We start from the raw sequence: 24,442 nt of genomic DNA, 5'->3' as shown, positions 1-24,442 counted from the left end.
TTCTTCATGGGCAAAAGGATGAAATAGCCATATGTTATACCTGCCTCCTCCCTGGAGAGTTGACTACCTTACTAGAGTTCACCTCTACAATCAACTGATGGGCTTGCAAAGACAGCAATTTCTGCAGGAACTCCCGTATATAGTCAGTAGGGCAAAAGCTCTATTGAGGTCAAGAGAGTGTGGTCCGTCTTACTCATTGGATGATGTCACCCACATGTTAAGGCTAATTCATCCTTCTGTCTACGGAGAGCCCCATATATTATAAGCAAACTTGCTTTACCTATCTATCAGCACCTGTTTTTTATTCAGCTGAGTATTTTTAGTGGCACAAAGGAACAATTATAGAAACCTTAGTGTTAGGATGTCATAAAGATTTTTGATCTATGATTTTGGCTGTTAAGATATTGATAGACTTAAATTTGATTTTACATTTTCAAAAATATAAAAACATTTTTTGGTTTGTAAATGATTATAATAGTCTGTTTCTTGTCAGATTATATTCTCCCTAATTATGGAAGGTATTGCCAAGCTTTGAAAAAATTCTGCATGATACTATTATTAGATTTATTTATTTCTTAGATATATATATCGCTATTCTGTTTGACAATTATAACTGTTTACAAATATAAACAATTAAAAACCATCTAAGCATTATTATAACAAGTAAAATATCCTGCTTAGTTTATTTGAATAGGATTGTTGGGTTCTTTTGGGTCCCTCCTTTTATTGAGAATTTTATATTTCTGGGTGTGTACCATTTCACTGCTTTTTGTGTTGTAGTTTGTTCTTTGCCATCCTTAACATATAGTGCCACATTTCATAGTAATATAGTCCAGTCTGCCCAATACACATTGCTTAGTGTAGTAGCTGCCACTTCGTGCAGGTTACCCCCATGCAAAAAGGTTACATTGGAAGTTATAGGTTTCCCTATTTCTTCATTTCCATTCTCTAGACTTTAGGGATGTGCAGTGTGTTTATCCCATGCTCCTTTGAACTCTCTACCAGTTTGGTCTGCCTTGTCACTTTGATACAGTTTGTACCCAGGAATTAGTGTGTCTCATTTGTTATATTCGTTCCACCAAGTTTCTGAGATGTCTATTATGTCTATATCTTCATTTAGTGCCATGCATTCTAACTTTCCAATTGTATATTTTATTAAAAATATACATTTATTTATGTTGACTATCTGTTTATTAGAAGAATTTGGAATCATTTGTATTTGTCTGCTTTGATTTTAAATCCACCTGGGCTACTTCAGCCTTTACCAAAACTTCTCGGATAAGATATTCTTCAGTGGGCTTCCCAAACTTTATCAATGTGACCCCATTTTAGTACTTGAAAATTGCCCCAGACAATGACTAAAACCAAATTAGCAATGGTGTAGCCCACCTCTAACAATCATGTCACTTTCACCCTCACTGCACTCCAGCTGATCCCCCCCCCCCTCAACCTCCACCCTCTCTAGTCTATCCTTCTCTCTTAATCTCCTCCCGTCCAGCATTCCTCTCTCTCACTCATCCTCTGTGCCGCCAAGTGATAACCTTTTACATCCCCCAGCATCTTTCACCTCCCCAGTCCACTCACCCTTTCATCCCTTTTTGCATCCTCCAGCTGATTCAGTTTTTCTATCGCTCTCAACCCATTCCTCATTCCCTCCTCACTCACGCAGTCTCACCTCATCCCCTCAACCCTTCTCTCACATCTCCCCCCACAGCTGATTCTCTTTCACCCCTTCAGCTCCTCTTATATCCCCTAGTCAATTTTCTTTAATTCCCACTTTCACCCTCCACAGCCCAGTCCTTCTCTAGCTGATCCAACCCTCAACCCCTTCTGCATCTGAACCCTCCCTTCACTAAACATCCTCCTGGCTAGGGTCTATGGCAGTGATGGCCAACCTTTTGAGCTCAGTGTGTCAAAATTCATAAAAAAAACCGAGCATAACTCGGGTGGTGTGTCACTTCTAGAAAAATCCATAATTGTGATATTTGTAGCTCTAATTAATAACAAGTTATAATTTTAATATATGTACTGTATTTATTAATAAAGCAAAAACAAATAATTCTTTACCTTGCCTGCTTAGTGACTTTTTTGTTGCTGAATTTCGTCAGCTAAATCTTCAATTAAAACACTCTCTCCCCCTCCACCCCCCACCCCCCCCCCCCCACACAAACTCTTACTCCCCTGGATTTTCTCATACACACTCATGCTCTCACACTCACTGGCTCCCTCACATACACACAAACACACACACCCAGGCAGGCTCCCATTCATTTTCACACCACTCCCGCTCCATCCTCCAGGCAGGCACCAATTCATTCTCACACACACAGACCCCCAGGCAGGCACCTATGCATTCACACACACATACACCCCCAGGCAGAGTCCCATTCACACACTAAAGGCAGACCCCCCTCTCTTTTGCCAGCAACCTCGGAACCTCTCTCATTCCTCTGCTGCCACTGTCACTGCTGCCACATGACTATTGGGGATGTTACTATTCTTGCACATTCCCAAAGATTACATGTGCCAATCACTAAAAAAATATATATTTTTTTTAACCTTTGCTGTCTGATCTTAGTTTTCTAATTGATTGGTCACAGGCTTTTTTTTTCCACCTTCCCTTTCTTATTTTTTCCACCTTCCCTTTCTTTTTTTTTTTTGCCAATTCCTTTTATATTGTCTTTTATTCTGTTTCTTTTCTCTCCATCTTCTTCCCTCAAACACACAGTCAGGTTCTCATTCTCACATGCATTTCTCTCTCTCACACACACACACACAGTCTCTCACTGGCACATGCTGTCTGACTTTCACACACACAGGCTCTCTCTCACTCCCATATGCTGTCTTGCTCAAGCACATGCTGTCTCATGCTGTCTCTGCAAACATTCACTCTCAAACACAATCTCTCAACTCGTCTCATACACGCACACAAACACACACCCTCTACAGACCCTCAGCCTCTCTCACCTCTGGGCCGCCTCGTCGCGGGTCGCCGCAGGATGGGCTCTGCAGCGGCCCTGCTACCGGGCTTCTTCCTCTTCTCAGGCCGCTGCGACTTGGGTGGGATTCGCGGCGGCCCGTAAGCTCAAGTGCTGCTCCTCTTCTGCACGCGCTGATGCTTCTCTCCTTCCTGCCCACGCGGCTCCGGCAACGTTTACTTCCGGGCCGCACAGGCAGGAAGGAGGAGGGGCATCAGCGCGTTTAAATGCGATCCCTATCTGCCTGTCGTTGCGCCGCATGAGCCTCTCTGCACCCGGGGGCATGGGGGGGGGGGAGAGATACTAAACTAATTTTAAAGGGTCGGCGCAGCCGCTAAAAAAAAATAATAAAGGATCGGCACAGCAGGAAAAAAAAAGGCTCGGCACAGCCAAAAAAAAAAAAAATCCCGATAGTCCATGAAATGCTGCGCGTGTCAGCAAACACGTCTCGGCGTGTCACCTCTGACACGCGTGTCATAGGTTAGCCATCACTGGTCTATGGCAACATGTTGATGCCAGCAGCCTGGTTCTAACCTGATTAAGGTGGAACTCCTCCCATTGGAAATCTAAAACCCTCTTTGCTGCACCCTTGTCTCATCCATGCATTGAGACTCCACACACCTTCCAGCCTCTGGGTTCTCCCAGGACAAGCAGGATGGTAGTCCTCACATATGGGCGACATCATCAGATGGAGCCATGTCACAGAACACTTTTGTCAAAGTTTCTAGAACTTTGATTGGCATACTGAGCGTGCCCAGCATGCCACTAACCCTGTAGCCACGAGAGGTCCCCCTTCAGTCTCTTATTTTCCGTGCAGCAGTTGCCTCGCGGTTTAGGAGCTCTGTGAGATATTTCTCACAACTTTCCTCACGGAAATATTTGAAGTTTATCTTCTTAAAAATCCCTCACCGGGGTCCCCCATGACACTCCGTTCCCTACAACGCTCGGTAAGAGGTTTTTTTTTCCTGATACTTGCGGTCGGTTCCCGGAAGCTTACCGCTCCAGTGCCCAACGGTCACCAACCGCGCGCCCACCAAATTTTGACATGGCGACCGGGTTTAGAAAATACCCTGAGTGTCCGAGGACCATTTCCCTGTACGTACCAGGATCAGTCCAGACGGTGGGTTATGTCCCCCAGTCCAGCAGATGGAGTCAGAACAGACTTCGAGGGGGCGTAACCATATATCCCAGTACCCCCTCTGCAGGAGTTCAGTATCTTCTGACTCCAGCAGATGAGAGTAGGGGAATTTGTGCTTCCCCAGTTTGGCAGGGAATTCTTTCTTCTGCTTCTTCTTTTTCTTGTGTAGTTTTCTTTACCATTAAAAAAAAAAAAAAAAAAAAAGTGAACCTTCAATTTTTGAGGAGGCGTGGCTTCTGACTCTGCCTCTCTCTTCTTTCCCTTCTGTCTCCCGCGACCTTGTTTCTTTCTCGCCGGGGGTAAGTTGTTTTGTGAATTTTTTCTTGCAGCATTTTCAGCGGTGCCTCGTGGAAGCCGGTGGGGCCGGCCTCTCCACGACAGTTTTTGCCCGCGGCCCGACTCGAGTTCCTCGGGGGCTGCTGTGGCTGGAAGGGGGGACTCCCCAAGCGGGTAGCGTTGGCCAGACAGGCCCCCCCGCGGCACCTCTCCTGTAGTTGGGGCAGCGGGCAGCGCAGGCCGGCAGGGCCCCCCCGCGGCAGCTCTCTTGATTGTTGGCCGCCCCCCCCCCCCAGGCTTTTCTTCGCTTCACCGGCGTCCCCAATGCCGCGGCCGGAGCGCTGCTCGGCATGCGGCGAGCCGGGCTCTCGCATTTCTCACGAGGGCATCTGCGCGCGATGCCTTCCTGGGGGGGAAGGCACCTCGCAGTCCCTCACTGATTTTTCTTTTTCTTCACCTCTGCCCGGGCGGTGCGGGCCGGCCACGGCGCCATTTTTGGCGGGAACGGTGGCCATTTTACAGGCTCAGCGCGGTGCTGAATCGCATACAGCGCAGGGGGAAAATGAGTTTAGGGAGATCTCCACGACGATTTTGGCTCCGGAGCCGGGCTCACAGGCCCCGGGGCCTGTGGATGTCTCTCCCCCCGGGGTCCTCCCGAGCAGGCCGGGGTTTTCCCCGGAGTTTATTTTATTAATGCACAATGCCTATTTGCAAGGTTTGGCAGCTCCCGGGGGGGTGCCCGAGGGGCCTCCCCACGCCAAGCTTCCTAGGCTTACGGCTATGCCGCAGGCCCCCCTTGACCTGGTGGGCTCGGGCGCGGGGTCCCCCCCAGTCCCCGCCCGGATTCGCTTGGCCCCTGGAGCTGGGGCTGCAACTTCAGACCTGGGGAGAGATCCTCCGGAACCCCTGGACTCGGGACAGCCAGACGGCCCGCCGGAGGGGGATGACCCACGTGCGCTACGCATCTTTCAAAGGGACGAGCTGGACGACCTCATTCCACAGATTCTCCTTGAGTTGGACCTGGACCCGCCACCGGACCCACCAACCCCAGTAGCGCCAGCCGTCATCACGTCCTCCAAGAAAGGGGACCCAGTCTTGGCGGCGCTCCGGCCGAGATCACGGACTTTTCCCATCCATGATTCCTTTCTGCAGCTCCTGATCAGGGAATGGGATACCCCGGAGGCTTCCCTGAAGGTCAGTCGAGCCATGGAGAAGTTGTACCCTCTTCCGGAAGATTTCCTGGAGCTCATCAAGGTTCCGAAGGTGGATTCCGCGGTGTCCGCGGTTACAAAAAGGACGACTATTCCGGTGACGGGCGGAGCGGCTCTGCGGGATACTCAGGACCGCAAGTTGGAAGTCTTTCTCAAACGGGTCTTTTCCGCCCTGGGAATGCGGGCGGTGATGTGCAGCTTGCTTGCCCAGAGGGCTAGTCTTCGCTGGGTGCAACAACTTCTCACCTCTCAGGACCTGCCGCCTGAAGAAGCTGCCCAGGTGGACCAGCTGGAGGCTGCTATTGCGTACGGGGCGGATGCCTTGTACGATCTCTTTCGGGTGCTGGCCAGGTCTATGTTTCGGTGGTGGCGGCACGGCGTCTGTTGTGGCTCCGTAACTGGGCAGTGGATACCTCCTCTAAGTCGAGTCTGGGCTCTCTACCTTTCAGGGGCAAGTTCCTCTTCGGGGAGGATTTGGATCAGATCATCAAGTCCCTGGGGGAGAACGCGGTTCACCGGCTCCCTGAGGATAGACACGACCTTCAAGGGCTTTTGCTTCCTCCCGGACCAGAGCCAGAGCGCAGCGGTGCTACAGAAGTTACAGGCAGGCTGGGCCTCGGGCTCCCGCCCCAGATCGCAATCTTGGCCGCGCTCCTTTCGTGGGCGTTGGCCCACGCGGGACGGGACAGGATCGGGGAATCCCCCTCCTAAGGCCACCCAATGATGCCAGCCTCGCCCACTCCTCCGCCCCCAGGATTGGGGGTCGACTGGCGAGTTTCTACGAGGAGTGGGTACGTGTCACCTCGGACCAGTGGGTTCTGGATACCATAAAGCATGGCTACGCCTTGGAATTTGTCCGCCCCCCCGAGGGGAAGGTTCATCTTCTCCCCCTGTGGCTCCGACCTCAAGCGGAGAGCAGTGCAGCAAACTCTGGACAGACTACGGGACATAGGGGCCATTTCTCCCGTCCCCTTAGGCGAGGTGGGCTTGGGCCACTATTCCATCTACTTCGTCGTGCCCAAGAAGGACGGATCCTTTCGTCCCATCCTGGACCTCAAAGACGTCAACAAGTCTCTGCGGGTTGTCCGATTCCGCATGGAGACGCTCCGGTCGGTGATTGCGGCAGTGCATCAGGGGGAGTTTCTCGCCTCCCTGGACCTGACAGAGGCATACCTACACATCCCCATCCTCCCGGACCACCGACGTTTCCTCTGTTTCAAGATCCTGGGACAACATTTTCAGTTCAAGGCACTCCCGTTCGGGTTGGCGACCGCTCCCCGAACCTTCACCAAGATCATGGTGGTCGTGGCGGCAACCCTACGGAAGGAGGGCATTCTGGTTCATCCCTATCTGGACGATTGGCTCATACGTGCGAAGTCCTTCAGCCACGGACAGGCTTCGGTAGCCCGGGTCGTCCAGGTTCTCCACTCCCTGGGTTGGGTAGTGAACTTCTCCAAGAGCTCCCTCATCCCTTCGCAGCACTTGGACTTCTTGGGGGCGAGCTTCGACACACTTCAGGGCAAGGTTTTCCTCCGCCCGGACAAGACTCAATCCTTACGGGAACACGTACGGCGGTTCTCTGCGTTACCAGAACCCACTTCCTGGGACTATCTGCAGCTCCTGGGCGTGATGGCTTCCACCATCGATCTAGTGCCCTGGGCGTTTGCGCACTAAGGCCGTTAAAGGCAGCGCTTCTTTCTCGCTGGAAACCAGTCTCACAGGATTATCAGGTGATACTTCCTCTACCGCAGGTTGCCAGAGACAGTCTGAGTTGGTGGTTGGACCCGTCGAATCTGGCTCGTGGGGTCTCCCTCGAGGTTCCCAATTGGGTGGTGGTCACCACGGATGCCAGCCTCGTCGGCTGGGGAGCCGTCTGCGATCGAAGCGCCACGCAAGGGACGTGGTCAGCGTTGGAGGCGACGTGGTCCATCAACCGTCTGGAGACCAGAGCGGCCCGCCTAGCGTTGCAGCATTTTCTCCCGCTTCTGCAGAACCGGGAGGTCAGAATCCTCTCGGACAACGCCACCACCGTGGCCTACATCAATCGACAGGGAGGTACGCGGAGCCGGCACGTCGCGATCGAGGCGGCTCTTCTCATGAAGTGGGCAGAGTGGCATCTCGTCCGTCTAGCGGCCTCGCACATTGCCGGGGTGGACAACATTCAAGCGGATTTCCTGAGTCGTCAACAGCTGGATCCTGGAGAGTGGTCCCTCTCCGAAGACGCGATGCAACTTCTCGTCTGCCGGTGGGGGGGTTCCCCACTTGGACCTGATGGCGACCGCTCGCAACGCCAAGGCCCCCCGCTTCTTCAGTCATCGCAGAGAGCGCGGCGCAGAAGGGGTGGATGCCCTGGCCCTTCCATGGCCTCCCCATCTTCTACTCTACGTCTTTCCACCATGGCCCCTGGTGGGCAGAATTCTTCGCAGAATAGAAAGTCATCAGGGGACCGTGATCTTCGTCGCCCCGGAGTGGCCCCGACGACCCTGGTTTGCGGATCTGCTGCAGCTGGTGATCAACGGGCCGATAAGGCTAGGTCATCTTCCCCATCTTCTCCATCAGGGCCCGGTATTTTTCGAGCAGGCAGAACTCTTCTGTCTTGCGGCTTGGCTTTTGAGCGGCGTCGCCTCCGGCGCCGGGTCTACCCGGAGGCGGTAGTTTCGACGCTGTTGCGGGCACGGAAGACTTCGACATCGGTGGCCTATGTTCGAGTCTGGAAGGTCTTCGAAGTGTGGTGCTCCAGCCAGAGCACGAGTCCCACGTGAGTTTCGGTGTCCCAGATTCTACAGTTTCTCCAGGATGGGGTGGATAAAGGACTCGCGTATAATTCATTACGAGTCCAGGTGGCCGCCCTGGGCTCGCTTTTGCTGTGGGGCGGTTCTCTCCTTCTTCAGCCGGACATCGCACGTTTCCTCAAGGGTGTCAAGCATATCCGTCCTCCGTTACGGGATCCATGTCCCTCTTGGAGTCTTAATCTCGTCCTTCGCACCCTGTCAGGACCGCCCTTCGAACCGCTACACAGTGCAACACTTAAGGATCTCACGCTTAAGGCTGTCTTTCTCTTGGCCATCTGTTCTGCACGGCGCATCTCGGAACTTCAAGCTTTGTCGTGCAGAGAGCCTTATCTTCGATTTACGGATTCGGGGGTTTCCCTCCGCACCGTTCCCTCCTTTCTCCCGAAGGTGGTGTCGTCTTTCCATTTGAATCAGACGGTGGATCTTCCGTCCTTTGCTGCCTCCGAGCCGAAATCTCTCCGGCTCTTGGATGTCAAGCACACCTTGCTCCACTATTTACAGGTTACTGAGTTCAGGATGTCTGACCACCTGTTCGTGCTTTGGTCCGGTCCCAAGAAGGGCTTTCAGGCCTCGAAGACGACGATTGCTCGGTGGTTAAAGGCCGGTATTGCTGCTTCTTATATTGGAGCGGGACGGATTCCGCCTCGCGTCATCATAACGTATTCTACGCGCTCTCAGGCAGCCTCCTGGGCGGAGACTCGCTCCGTCTCTTCCCAAGAGATTTGTCGTGCAGCAACCTGGAAGTCACTGCATACGTTCTCGAGGCACTATCGCCTGCATCTCGCCTCTCCAGTTTCTGGACACTTTGGTGAGCAGGTTCTACGAGCAGGCCTCGCAGGACCCCACCCGATTTAGGGGGCTTGGGTACATCCCACCATCTGGACTGATCCTGGTACGTACAGGGAAAAGAAAATTATTCCTTACCTGCTAATTTTCGTTCCTGTAGTACCATGGATCAGTCCAGACGCCCACCGCTTTTGGGTTTCTAGTCCTGCTCTGCTCTGCTCTGTTCTATAGCAGTCTTCTGTGTCTCGCAGTTTCCTTTTCTTCTGCTACCACAGCTCCTTACAAGTTGGTTGGATACCTTTCGTTACCGGTTTTTGATGTTGTAGTTCTCGTTCAATTCATGGTTACGCAAACTTGATCCAGAGTGTTCTTGTTCTAATCGGGCTTTGATATTCTCGATACTGAACTCCTGCAGAGGGGATACTGGGATATATAGTTACGCTCCCTCGAAGTCTGTTCTGACTCCCTCTGCTGGACTGGGGGACATAACCCACCGTTTGGACTGATCCATGGTACTACAGGAACGAAAATTAGCAGGTAAGGAATAATTTTCTTGTCCATAACGGACCCGCATGAAGTCTGTGTTTTGTGCTTAGGCCCCTCGCATGACATTCGTCGATGCCCTAGTTGTGCACAATTGACCCCCAAAGGCCGTTGCGCTCGCCTGGACAAAATGGAGCAGTTGTTTCTTTCAAAACGCACTGCTCCATTGACGTTAGTTCAAGCACCACCGACCGTGGAGGGTCCATCGACCTCAGAGACGATTCGCCAGGAGCATTGTGGACAGGGTGACCGTCCATAACAGACTCCATCGAGGACATCGGTGTCATCATCCTCTGTACCGGGGAAAGACCGGACTCGGTGCCGGCACCGATACCGCAGCGGCATCAACTTCCATTGGGCCACCTGTGAAGAGGGCCCGGGGAGAGGAGCCCCCATCCTCCTCTGGACCCGGGACCCCTAGGCGTTCCCCACCAATACCGGTGCTGGGCACCGAGCCTCCACAGGCCTCCGTGGAAGTTCCAGTGACGCCTAGCCTGCCTCCTATCCCAGTAGTCATGCCACCCATGCCGGCTTCCTGGGAGGAATTGGACTGCAAGGTCCAAGAGGCAGTGCTGAAAGCCTTACGAGGCTTCCAATCTCCGCTGGCGCTGGCCCCATACCGGCCCTGGAACCGGCTCCCTCGATGTTTGCACCGCTCCTCGAGCACCTCGATACGCTCATCAACTGCCTTATCGACTCCTCTGCCACCAAACACGCTGGCATCGAGTCATCCATCGAGGCCTATGCAGGTCCCGATTCCAGTACCAGGTTCCTCAGAGGAGGAAGGATCAATTCCTGGCCACATACCTCCATGGGAACTGTCGATGCCAGAGCCCATGTCAGGGCCATCGGGGCTTCCGGTACCCAAGCACACCTCATCTGCCCTGGTGCCCTCTATGCCAGCACCGATTTCATCGATGCCAGTGCCCCATCCATCGATGCCTTCCCACCCTCTCGGCTTTGGCATATTTCCTCCTTCGGGAGATCCACCGGGAGAAGGGGAAAGTCCCTATAATCCATGGGATGATGCATCCTCAGATGATTCTTCACGAACTCCCGAGGACTTGATCTCAGAGCCTTTACCACTGGAAGAAAGGTGAAGATCTCCTCCAGAAGACCTCTCCTTTGCCAGTTTTGTCAAAGAGATGTCTGAGACTATACCATTTTCACTGGTTATGGAGGAAGATACTTGCCATAAGATGTTGGAGGTCTTACAATTTGTAGATGCTCCAAAAGAAATAATGGCAATACCAGTGCATGAAGTTTTTGTGGACCTCATGCACCGCCTGTGGGAACATCCAGGTCCGGTACCTCCAGTCAATGGAAAGACAGATGCTACCTACCTGGTACAACAAGCCCAGGTTTTCAAAAAAGTCAGCTGCCCCACCACTCTGTAGTTGTGGAATCAGCTCAGAAAAAGGCTTAACGTTTGCATCCACATTCCTCTGCTCGTCCCGGTAAGGAACAAAAGGCATTGGATGTGTTGGTATGAAGAGTTTTCCAAGGGTCCGTGTTGATATCGCGAATTGCAGCATATCAATTATACATGACCCAATATAACAGAAATCTCTGGAAACAAGTCCAGGAATTTGCGGAGACGTTGCCTCAACAACAACAGAAGACATTGTCCTCCATCCTACAAAAAGGAATGGAAGCAGGCAAACATGAAGTCAGAGCTGCCTACGATTCTTTTGAAACAGCATCCAGAGTCTCGGCAGCAGGCATCAGTGCTAGACGCTGGGCCTGGCTTAAAGCCTCAGACCTACTCAGGAAGTGCAGGACAAACTGGCAGATCTACCCTGTCCCGGAGACCACCTGTTCGGGGATAAGATCCAGGGCGCAGTGGCGCAATTAAAGGACCATCCTGAGACCCAGTGCCAGTTGTCAACTGTCTCCCCAGATGTTCCTTCTGCAACCCACAGAGTCACGCGTTGGGAACCCAAGAAACAATTCTACAGGCCACGCAGATATTACCCTCCTGCATCCCGTGCATGACCAGCTCGGGCACCTCAGAGGGGACATGCGCGCTAAGCGAGAACATCTATACCAGGCCAGCTCCACAAGCTGGCCCTGCGGCTGGATTTTGACTCATTTCCAGAGAGCAGCAGCCATATTCCAGTGGGGGGCTGCCTTTGCCACTTTGCAACAAATTGGCATCCAATTACCACGGACCAGTGGTATTGTCCATCGTAACCCACGGTTACCGTCTAAATTTTTCAAAAATACTGCAGGACATCCCACCCAATCCATCTTGGAGCTGGGATGACCACACAGGAAACCTCTAGTCAGAGCTCTCAACCCTTCTGTCGGTCAGAGCTGTGGAACCGGTTCCACCGAATCATCAAGGAAAGGGGTTTTACTCCAGATATTTCCTAATTCCAAAAAAGAATGGCGGCGTCCAGCCTAATCTGGATATCCGTGCCTTGAGTACATTTCTTTGCAAGGAATGGTTCAGAATGATTTCCCTGGGCCCCATGCTTACTCTACTCTACTTCAACAAGGGGATTGGCTCTGTTCTCTGGACCTTCAAGACGCATACGCCCATATTGCGATCTTCCCTCCTCATCGCAAATAACTGTGATTCATGGTGGGCCACAGTCACTTTCAATACAAGGTACTACCATTCGGCCTAGCCTCGGTGCCTCGAGTCTTTACGAAGTGCATGTCAGTCATGGCTGCGCAGTTACACAGCAGAGACGTATACGTTTTTCCATACCTGGACGACTGGCTCATAAAAAGCCAGTCAAAACAAGGAGCCCTCGACCGTTGATCTCACCATAAGGCTTCTAAACTCATTGGGATTTCTAATCAATTACTCCAAATCCCAGTTGACACCGTCTCATCTTCTCTCCTTTATAGGAGCAGATCTAGACATGACACTGTCCAGACCATTCTTACCCAACGACCGTGCGATTATGCTGTCCAACCTCGCCAGCTTTATCTGCCATTGGAAACGAGCCTCCGCTGGCCAGCTACTTAGGTTGCTTGGCCATATGGCATCAACAGTCCATGTCACTCCTATGGCATGTCTTGCCATGAGAGTGACCCAGTTGACTCTAAAATCTTAGTGGCGACAGGCTACTCAACCGCTGTCGGCCCTGGTATACATAACCAGCCAGCTTTGTCTGTCCCTTGCCTGGTGGACACACAAAGCCAACTTACAAATGGGTCTTCCTTTCCAGCAACCGGCTCCTCAGGTGACCTTAACCACGGATGCCTCCAACCTAGGTTGGGGAGCCCATGTCCAAGGCCTTCAAACTCAAGGGGACAACAGCCGAAGCGACCCATCAAATCAACTTTCTGGAGCTTTGGGCAATGCGGTACGCCTTTTATGCATTCCAGGACTGCCTCTCCAACAAAATTGTCTTGATTCAAACAGACAACCAAGCTGCAATGTGGTACCTGAACAAACAGGGGGGCATGGGCTCTTACCTGCTCTGCCAGGAGGCGGTGCAGATCTGGACCTGGGCCCTAACACATTCCATACTTCTGCGAGCCACTTATCTAGCAGGCACACAGAATGTACTGGTGAACAGCCTCAGCCGACGTTTCCAGCCCCACGAATGGTCTCTGGATCCCTCTGTCGTGAGCAGAATCTTCCACCGGTGGGGTCAGCCCACCATCGACCTCTTTGCATCCAGTCAGAACTGCAAAGTGGAACGCTTCTGCTCCCTACACAGGGATCGACAAGCACCAACCATGGATGCCTTCGCCCATCCCTGGAACAAAGGCCTGCTTTATGCGTATCCTCCAATTCCGCTAATAAGCAAGACTCTCGTGAAGCTACAACAGTGCCAGGGCTTAATGATTCTCATAGCCCCGTATTGGCTGCGCCAAATTTGGTTTCCCATACTTCTCAACCTTTCTGTCCAGGATCCCATTTGCCTGGGCACGTCACCCAACCTCATAACACAGAATCACGGCAAGTTACACCACCCAAACCTCCAAGCCATGTCTCTGATGGCCTGAATGTTGAAAGGTTAATACTACAACCACTCAACCTTTCAAGTGACATTTCTCAAGTCCTAGTAGCTTCACAGAAGCCTTCCATGCTGAAATCCTACCGCTCTAAATGGAAGAGATTTATTTTGTGGTGCACACAGAAGGGCTTGATCCCTTTTTTTGCCCCACATCGAGTCTGTAAGATTATCCCTGGCACCTTTCAGAATCTGGCCTCCAGACATCATTTATCCAAGTGCACTTTAGTACCATTTCTGCTTACCATCAAGGAATAGGGGATGCCCCGATAATGGCTCAACCCCTGGTGAGTCGCTTCATGAGAGGCTTATTACAGCTTAAGCCTCCTCTACGGCCACCAGTCGTGGCATGGTCCCTCAATGTTGTCTTTGCACGGCTCATGCACACTCCTTTTGAGCCCTTGCACTCTTGCAAACCTTAAATGGAAAGCTCTTTTCCTAGTAGCCATCACGTCTGCTTGCAGGGTAAGTGAGTTACAGGCCCTTGTGACCTACTCACCCTACACAAGGTTCCTCCATGACCGGGTGGTTCTCCGCACTCACCCTAAATTCCTTCCTAAGGTGGTAACTGATTTCCATTTAAATCAGTCCATAGTCTTGCCCACTTTCTTTCCAAGGCCTCACACTCACCCTGGTGAGTGAACTCTGCACACATTGGACTGTGTAAGCGTTCTCTTGCATTTTACTTAGACCGCACTACAGCCCACAGGAAGTCCACCCAACTCTTTGTATCTTTTGATAAAAACAAACTTGGAGATGCGGTGGGCAAGCAAACACTGTCAAACTGATTAGCAGACTGCATTGCATTCTGCTACCAGCAAGCAGGCCTTCCACTGCAGGGACGAGTGAAGGCACACACTCCGTCAGAGCAATGGCAACGTCAGTAGCACACTACCGTTCAGTACCGATTGCTGACATCTGCAGGGCTGCGACATGGAGCTCTCTCCACACCTTCGCAGCTCACTACTGCCTGGACAAGGCTGGATGACAAGATTCCGTCATTTGCCAGACTGTCCTAAGGAATTTGTTCCCAGTGTAGGAACCCAACTCATCCTACCTCGACCCACTGTGAATTTCAGGCTACCTCATCCTTGCCAACAGCACCCCAGTTGTTGTGCCTGTTGCACATGTTGTGTGCTGCTTGGCCTCATACGTATGACTCAGCCTGTAGCTTGCTATTCACCTATATGTGAGGACTACCATCCTGCTTGTCCTGGGAGAAAGCAGAGATGCTTACCTGTAACAGGTGTTCTCCCAGGACAGCAGGATGTTAGTCTTCACGAAACCCACTCGCCACCCCGCGGAGTTGGGTTCTCTTACGTTTTATTATTTTATTTTTCGCTCGTACTTTTGCTACAAACGAGACTGAAGGGGGACCCCTGGTGGCTACAGGGTTAGTGACAAAAATGTTCCATGACGGGGCTCCATCTGATGATGTCACCCATATGTGAGGACTAACATCCTGCTGTCCTGGGAGAACACCTGTTACAGGTAAGCAACTCTGCTATCCTGCGTGTGGAACTGGGAGCATTTTTGAGAATGCACTGAAGGCATGGTTCTTTGGTAAAGCCTTTAATGGTTTTCTGCCTTTATTGTATACTTTGCCATTGTTCAAGGTGATATTTTATTGTTCTTACTGAGCTATGCTGATTATTTATTTTCCTTTCTTATTTATCTGTTGTTTTGTATTATTTATTGCTGTTATCCTATTGGGTTGCATTTTGTATTATACCTTGTAGTGTTCTTTACAGTTTACTTTTTGTGATTTTGCTCTAGACTATTACTGTGTGATTGTTTATATTTACTGTTTTTTTTTTGTTTTTTTTTATTTATACCATTAATTTTTTTAATGATTTTGTGGTTAATCAAGAAATAAATTAAATGCTACCCTCTAGGTTCGGATTTTAATCTATCTAAAATCCTAAATTTGGTTCCCAGACTTCCTTTCATGTGCCTTCCTATGTTTTTGGTACCCACATGTACCATGACAGCCAGCTTATCTGCAGCATGCTCTAAATTCCTATCTAGGTGAAGCATGAGTTTCACAACAGGCAGGCAAGTTATCAAGTGATCCTCATATCCAGCAGCCACCCATCTATCTATATTTCTAATGATTACATTGCAAATGATGACAGCCCTATCCATTTCTACTTGGGCAGACACCCATGGGGACAAATTCTTAGTGTGAGAGGATAACTCATCACCTGAAGGGCAGATCCTAGTTACAGGATCACTTCCTGCCACACCAATGTCATGCTTTCTTTCCAGGTGACCTTGCTTCTCCAGTGCAGCACAGGGGCTGCCAGACTGGAGTTGGGACTGCTCTATGTCCCTGAAGGTCTCTTCTAAATACCTCTCTGTTTGCCCTAGCATCTCCAGGTTTGCCACTCTAGTCTCCAGAGATTGGAATCTTTTAGTGAAACTTAGGACTTTGCATGGTTGTATACATATCACCTCCCACCAACTCACACATATGACAATTTGTGCAAAAAGACCATATAATCCAGTCTTGCTTCCAGACTGCTGACTGAATCTTTTTGCTTTCAGTTATAAAAGTTTGAGTCCCTTAAATGTAATCAGTATACTTTTGCTTACTTTGTTTATAAATAACCTATAATTGACTTAGTATTTCTTTAAATTGTAGATTGGGTTAATTAGCATTTATTTGTGAAAAGCTGCTAATTGACCACTTTTTATGCATAATTTGTTGTTTTAATTTGCTTTGTTGTTGTAGTTTGCAAATATGATTTTATGCCTTGGTAATTTTATATTGAATATATGGACATCTCTGGAATATTTCAAACAAATGGGCTATCCCCAAAAATCGTGTTCAAGAAAATTGCATCCTCACTCAAAACAGCTAGGGAAAACCTACTACAAACTTCAATACAAGAAGAGGAAAACTGTTTACTCTTTCTAATATATTATTCAAAATTGGTAAACCTAAATGTAACCAGTGGTTAAAATAAAGAAGGGGGTAAATATTTTTTTAATATATATAATATCTGGGCTCCTGGAGAGGGGGAGTGCTGCTGAGGAGTGGCAGCTGTTTGGGGCTGTCATAGCCCATGCTTGAATCTAAGAATTGCTGGAAACTCATATGGCCCTATTTTAAATGGCCCGCAAATGTAAAAAACAGGGTTTACGCACACGGCTGGACCTTGTGAGCAAGGTCAAAGTCCAGGAATCAGTCCGAGGAGTGGTCAATGAAGCAAGGGTCAAGATTCAGAGGTCAAAGAGCAGGCTGAGGTCTTGGGCAGGCAGGCAGGTCAGGAACAAGCTGAGGTCTTTACCAGTAAGTCAGTCTGAGGTAAGACTAGGGAGATGAACAACGAACACTGGAACAAGCAGGGCAAGGAAGCAGGTAGAAGCAGGAATGGAGCTGGAACTGGAACAGAAGGATCCTGGAACAAGACTAGGAAAAAGCAGACAGGAACACAAGCAAGGGCAATCTCAGGAACAAACCGACCTGATTGCCAAGCAAGGAAGTGAGGCCAGGAACTTCCTTTTAACATGAGTTCAATCAGGGTGTGCCGCGGAACTAGGCCCCGCCCTGGAACCTACATCAGGGTGGCTGGTCTGCACGTGTGCGTAGGGGCGTGGCTAGCTGCTGAGATACCGAGGCCCGGTATGCAGCCTGGCATGCGACTGAAGGCCCGGCGATCGCCGCCGCGAGACGCCGGGGCCTAGCTGAACTTGCAAGGGCCGCGAGGGAGACAGGACTGGGACCCACTGTGTGACCCCAAAGGTGAGCGGTCCCGTGTGCGGGACGACCGTGGGTTTGGGGGCATAACAAAAAAAAAAATATAGAGTGTAGTACTTCAAAACAACATCTCTCACCCAGTGTGAGAACATTACCCTAATATTAGGGAAACAAATCAAACACTGGAACAGATTAGTGCTCAGAATTTAACACGCAGAACTGTGAGTGTGTTAAGAAAAAAAAAACATACAAGTACAGTGGTGTGATATCATATCTGTACTACAGAGCAGAGTATAAAGCTTTAGTCTAATCCTAAAAGGGTTATAGAACTTTGTTACGGCCGTCGGTTGCAGACGGCTGCAACCACTCTTGCTCACCTCTTTCTTTACTTCCCTGACTCCGTGGGGTAGACTGGCAGCCTCCGCCAGCTGCTGATGGCCTGCCTACTATTCCCTGGCCTCTCGGGGCGGCACGTTCGCCGCCGACCACCATCTTGCCGTCGGAAGTCCTTAGGTGCGCGCGCACTGGCCAGTCTTAAAGCCGTCATGGCGGGAACCTCGGGGGAATCCCTTCCGGATGACGGCATCCCTCCAGAACATTTAAGCCATATGGCCCTGCTTACCGATGACTTGGCAAAGAGAACCCTTCTTGCTAAATCCACCTCGCTCTCAGAAGACCTGCGTTCCAGTTCCTGCTTCCAGGCATAGACTTCTTGAATAGCTGCTCCTCGGGGGCCCTCTCCTCATCTTGGCTATCTGCTCCTCGGAGGGCCTATCTCTTGGGACTTCTGCCTGCCCCACTCCCCGGGGCTTCCCTGGAACCTTCGCTACTCTCTCCGTGAGTACCCCGCTCTGCGGACTACCTCCTGCTCTACCGAGGATTCCTCTGGTGTACCCCGCTTCGCGGACCACTACCATCTCTACTGAGGACCTCACCGGTGCTCCCTGCTCTGTGGATTACAATCACCTCTACTGAGGACCTTCACCGTGAGTACCCCACTCCGCGGGCTGTTACCATCTCTATTAAGGACCTCATCAGCGTGCCCTGCTCTGTGGACTGCTATCATCACTCTTGAGGACCCTGTCCGGTGTACCCCGCTTCGTGGACCATTACCATCTCTACCATCACTACCATCTCTACTGAAGACATCATCAGTGTACCTCGCTCTGTGGATTATCATCTACTCTACGGAGGTATCCACTTGGGGGTATTCTCCTATCCACGGACCTGTGTCTCTGGGTCTATAAGACCTCCTCTCTGGCACCTCCCACTCCGTGGGTTGTGTCACTCATTCTCTTTAATAAAGACTCTAGACTGATACTGTGTCTGACGTCACTGAGACCTCACCTCCCGATGATGAGGCTCACGGGGCTCCTCCCTGTGGGTGGTTCCATCTCTCACCTCAGCCCAGGGCCCACACACTAACTAATCCTAACAAAATTGACTCAGCCATTATCTAAATTCCCGGCTGGGAAAATATTAAACTGAATCAACGTGTGCGAGAGTAGAGTATGAGAGTGTGCATTCATTGCTAAGCACACTGAAGACACTGTTGCAATCATTCCTCTGTGCATAGATAGAAGAGAGGGAAATTCAGTTATTTTTTTATTTCACTCACTTAGCTAGCCGAGTTCAATATGGTTTCTAGACCACAGCTTAAGGGAACTCAGCTAGTACACTTGCGGAAGATACATTTTGGTGCTGGTGTAATTAGGAGCACATTACTTTTATTTAAAGCTTAGCTAGGCACAAAGATAAGCAAGGAGACTACTCTCCCCAACTGGATCAGGTGACTGGGCCTCTCTACTTGCTCAATCTTTGAACTCAATCAGTGTTGAACCAGCTGTGATATCAAAACATCAGTAGAGGGGACGAAGACCAGTGACAGAGTAGCAGAAAGGGCCAACTAAGTGCATGCAACGAATACTTGCACAAGGAATTCTAGAAAAAAACTGAGACCATCGTACTTACCAACCGTGATTCAAATATTATACAGGAGAGAAAGAGAACACTTACAGAGAGTTAAATTCTACAATAGAAACCAAAAAGAGAGTAGCACGCAATTAAAAGGAAAGTAACCGAGAGAGAGAACAACATCAGATAACAAGGGAAAGTAACAGTTAATACTTATCTTCTTCAGAGAGTGTGGTAATTCTTTATGCCTGTAAAACAAGTATTATACACAGAATCAATTTCTTTAAGGAAAAGCAATAAACACACTTTACAAGAGAGTAAAGTAGTTTTTTAAAAGAGAAAAGTGCCCAACTTATCTGATAAGTATCATTTTGGGGTAAAGAACCGGTTCTTTTCATTTTTTTTTTTTAATGTGTATATATCTACCAAAATATAGCAAGAAAATTGTTAAACGTTGATCTTGACTGTTATTGCTATTGCATATTTGTTTTTAAAATGTTAGTGTAATAAATAAAAGTTAATCCTTCAAGTTATTTATATATAAATGCATTCCATCTAAGTAATTTCCATCAAGACTCTATCTTCCCTCTCTACCTCAGGAGATTGCCTGGGTGAGTTCTGTCCCATATTTCATTGGAAGAAGAACCAGCAGGAAGAAGAGCAGTCACATTTTTCCTCTCAATTGGTTCGTTGATAACATAAGAACATAAGAAAATGCCATACTGGGTCAGACCAAGGGTCCATCAAGCCCAGCATCCTGTTTCCAACAGTGGCCAATCCAGGCCATAAGAACCTGGCAAGTACCCAAAAACTAAGTCTATTCCATGTTACCATTGCTAATGGCAGTGGCTATTCTCTAAGTGAACTTAATAGCAGGTAATGGACTTCTCCTCCAAGAACTTATCCAATTCTTTTTTAAACACAGCTATACTAACTGCACTAACCACATCCTCTGGCAACAAATTCCAGAGTTTAATTGTGCGTTGAGTAAAAAAGAACTTTCTCTAATTAGTTTTAAAAGTGCCCCATGCTAACTTCATGGAGTGCCACTGTTAGTGACACCCTTATTAACATCCGAAACAGTATTAAGTGAAATTTTTCACTCAGCCAATGAAGCGTGAGAGTCACTACCCACAAACAGGCTGATAAAAAAAAAAAAAACCCACGGAAGAGCCGGGTCCCTAGCTCCTCCTTATTAGCAGAAGCGGCGGCTGTCAGCAGGTTTGACAACCGATGCTTAATTTTACCGGCGTCTGTATTCAAATCCACTGACAGCCGCGGGTTTGGAAAACGGACGCCAGCAAAATTGAGGGTCCATTTTCGAATCCGTCGACCGGCGGGCAGATTTTTTTTTTTTTTTAAAGAAGTTATTGGGTTTTTTCTGTACCTCCAACTTAATATCGCTATGATATTAAGTCGGAGGATGTACAGAAAACAAGTTTTTTCTGCTTTTCTGTACACATACCAGGTGCCGTCTATGGTTATTGCCTGCCTTTTGGTGGACTTCCGAAGAGATTGCGCATTTTACTCTCAGTATCCCGGGCGACTAACTTATAGGCTCATCAACGTGCATTTGCACGTGATGAGCGCTATTAGTTTTCACGAGTTTGGACGTGCGTTTTCAAGGCGCTATTAGCCCTTGCAATATAAGGGGTAATAGACGCGCGTCAAAAACACGTGGCCAAATGGGTGCTGTACTGTGTGCTCGACTGAGGGCACTGTACTGAATCGGCCTGAAATGTCTGATTGATGAGGTAAGGAAAATTATAAAATGAGTTAATAATCCCCTCCCTTCCCTTCTAGTAGTGAGACAAATTCAGCATTTTTTGAACAAATGGCATCAAATAACCAAGTACTTGGGATCTCAACATTGTGCAGCATGGGTACCAGTTCCATTTCTCCTGACCTCCATCCCTAAAAACACTATTCACCTCCTCATCCAGGTCCTTTTCATCTCCCACAGATCTATCTGGAAGTGCAATCCCTTCTCAAGCACCAGGCAGTAGAGATGCTTCCTGCGTCACAACACATGCAAGATTGCTACTGCACATACTTCCTCGTCCCCAGAAAGTTGGGGGCTTATGACTGATAATGGACCAAAGGCTCCTCAAAAAACATATCCTTAGAGAAATTCAAATTGAGCTCCCTCAGCACAATTCTCTCATTCATTCAGCAGGATGAATGGATGTGTGCTCTGTATCTCAGGAATGCCTGTACTTATATTCCAATCTACTCACCCACTGGCATTACCTGTAGTTCCAAGTGGATTCGTCCCACTACAACTATAAAGTCCTACCATTTGTCCTCTCGCTTGCTTCCAGAGTTTTTACAAAATGCCTTGCAATAATAGCAGTGCACTTATGTCATCAGGAGATACAAGTATTCCCATTCCTGGACAATTGGTTGATCATGGTGTATTCTCAAGAAGCAGTTCTCCACGCTCTAGATGTGATGATACATCATCTTCAGAGCTTGGGATTTCTCATCCACTTCAAGAAGTCAAATCTAGAACCCACTCAGATTCTCCAGTTATAGGGTCATTTGTTTTAGAAGGCATTCTTGCCCAGTGAACAGAGATCAACCATGAATTTGCTCATTCAAACACAGCTATCTAATCCAAGATCCACAGCTAGGAAGCGGCTCGTAGTATTGTATTATATGGCGATGGCCATCTACATTGTTCCACTAAACTAACTTCCCATCTGTTAATTCTAGTGGGGTCTGAGATCTCAGTGGGATCAACTCACTCAACCCCTCTCTTCATAGAAACATAGAAATGACGGCAGAAGAAGACCAAATGGCCCATCAAGTCTGCCCAGCAAGCTACGCACTTTATCCATTTTTTTTCCCTTTTTCTCTCTCCCACCTGTTACTATTGGCTTCCAGTACCCTCCAGCCCTAATTCCCCTCCACCCAATTTAGAGAGCAGCTTTGAATCTGCATCCAAGTGACATCCAGCTCAATTGGGGGTAGCAACCGCTGTAACAAGCAGGCCACCCCCTTGCCCCATACTCTTACCCACCCCTGTTTTTATTTTTTTGTTTATTTTTTTTTTTTTTTTTGGAAATAGCAGCCCTCCATCCTTCCGCTCTGTGAAGGTGGAACACCAACTACTGGCCACTGGCATCCCGCTCCGTGAATGCTTCTGTGGCTACTGCCGCTCCGTGCAGTGTTTGAATGCCGCTGTGGCTACTGCCGCTCCGTGCAGTGTTTGAATGCCTCCACTTTATTCACGCCCTCTAGACTTGATGGATCCACAGTGTTTATCCCACGCCCCTTTGAAGTCGTTCACAGTTTTAGACTTCACCACTTCCTCCGGAAGGGCATTCCAGGCATCCATCACCCTTTCCGTGAAGAAATACTTCCTGTATTTATACTACTTCAGTAGTATAAATCACACCAAGAGAGTTGCAGTGATGGTGGTAGTGTTCCCATGTGCTCCGAGATGGTGCCCCACTTTGCTTGCATCCCTATCAGATTCTCACAACAGATGCCTTCACCAGAGATTGGGGAACCCATATGGGATCCTTCTGTACCTAGGGAATTTGGTCTCTTCAAGAGTCCCTCTTCCAAATTGGTCTTCTGGAATTAAGATTGATGTGGCATGCTCTCACCACATTCACACATCTTCTCTGAAAGAAGAGCATCCTAATCCAAACAGACAGTGTTCTATGTCAACAAGCAGGGAGAAACAGGATCATGGCTTCTCTGCTGGGAAGTGCTAAAAATCTGGAACTGGACAGAACAACATTAAGCAATCCTAAAGGCAACTTATTTGCCAGGTGCTCTAACATCCTAGTGTATCGTCTCCATTCTCATTTCCAAAACAATATAGAAAGTTCTTCAGGATCGTGCCAGCCTGATCCTAATTGTGCCAGCGTGGCCCAGACAAGTTTGGTCTGCATATCTCATTGAGTTTTCCAGCAGTCTTGCTATACCTCTGAGGTCAGACCCTGCTCTTTTACTCAAGATGACAGGATGCTCTTTCATCCCAATCTTTCAGTCCTTAACCTCACAGCTTGATGCTGAGTGCTCAGCGATTGTAGATCTCCATTTACCATCGGAGATTGAAGACATATTGGTTTCATCTAGAAGGCATCAACCAGAAAAACTATGCCTTCAAATGGAAAAGGTTCTCTAACTGGTGCCAGCAGCATGATTCCAATCCCTTTTCATCTAAGCCTCTGCAACTTTTACAATACTTATATCACCTCTCTAATTCAATCCTCACTATTGCCTTAGTAAGAGTATATCTGAGTGCCAACACAGCATACCACACCTTGTTGGACAACAAACCAATTTCCACATATCCACTTATGTCTCAATTTATAAAAGGACTCTGGCTCATCAACCCACCTCATTCCGTGGTTTCTCAATGTGTTTCTCTTTCAATTGATGAAGCCTCTTTTCGAACCATTAGAATTGGTTCCTTTAAAGTGCTTGACTTGTAAAGTTATTTTCTTCGTTGTAGTTACCTTGGCGAGAAGAATTAGTGAACTCTCGTCCATTGATCTCCTTATCTGTAGATCTATCACAACAGGGTTGTTCTTCAAACCCAGCCAAAGTTTCTACCTGAGATAAATTTCTGCTTTTTATATGAATCAATCTATTGTACTACCTATCTTATTTCCAAGGCTCCATATGCATGAGGGAGAAAAAGTCCTCCATACTCTGCACTGCAAACTGGCCTTGGCATAGTACAAAAGACATACACTGCCTCCTTGTCAAACTAACCAGCTTTTCATCATGTATGAGCCTAACCACTTTGGAATAGCAGTTGCCAAACTAACTTTATACAATTGGATAATTGATTACATTCATCACTGCTATGACTTAGCAGGACTTCTACTTACAGACTCAGTAAATGGCTCATCAGGTATGAGCTATGGCTTCCTCTGTTGCTCATATTTATTTATATATTTATTTGCTTATTTTATAAACCGTCATGCCATGTGAGAATCACTAGATCACAATGGTGTATAAGGTTAAACAAAAAGTACAGAGGAAGAGTTAAAAGGAAGGCATATAAACAGGAAAACATTTGAAGGGCAAATCCTAGAATTAAGGGTGAACTTTTAGTTATAGAGCTAGAGAGAAGGCATTGTTGGATAGCCAGGATTTCAG

General features: G+C 48.6%; 1 protein-coding gene across 2 annotated transcripts in view; it reads left to right on the top strand.

The window, feature by feature from the left end:
* B3GNTL1 (UDP-GlcNAc:betaGal beta-1,3-N-acetylglucosaminyltransferase like 1) overlaps positions 1-24,442 on the top strand; it is a 715,330-nt gene that overhangs the window by 198,205 nt on the left and 492,683 nt on the right. The window lies entirely within an intron of this gene.

This window comes from Rhinatrema bivittatum, chromosome 4 (assembly GCF_901001135.1).
Source record: "Rhinatrema bivittatum chromosome 4, aRhiBiv1.1, whole genome shotgun sequence".
Taxonomy (NCBI): domain Eukaryota; kingdom Metazoa; phylum Chordata; class Amphibia; order Gymnophiona; family Rhinatrematidae; genus Rhinatrema; species Rhinatrema bivittatum.
Note: the sequence above shows the minus strand (reverse complement) of the source record. Positions and strands in the feature narration are given on the sequence as shown.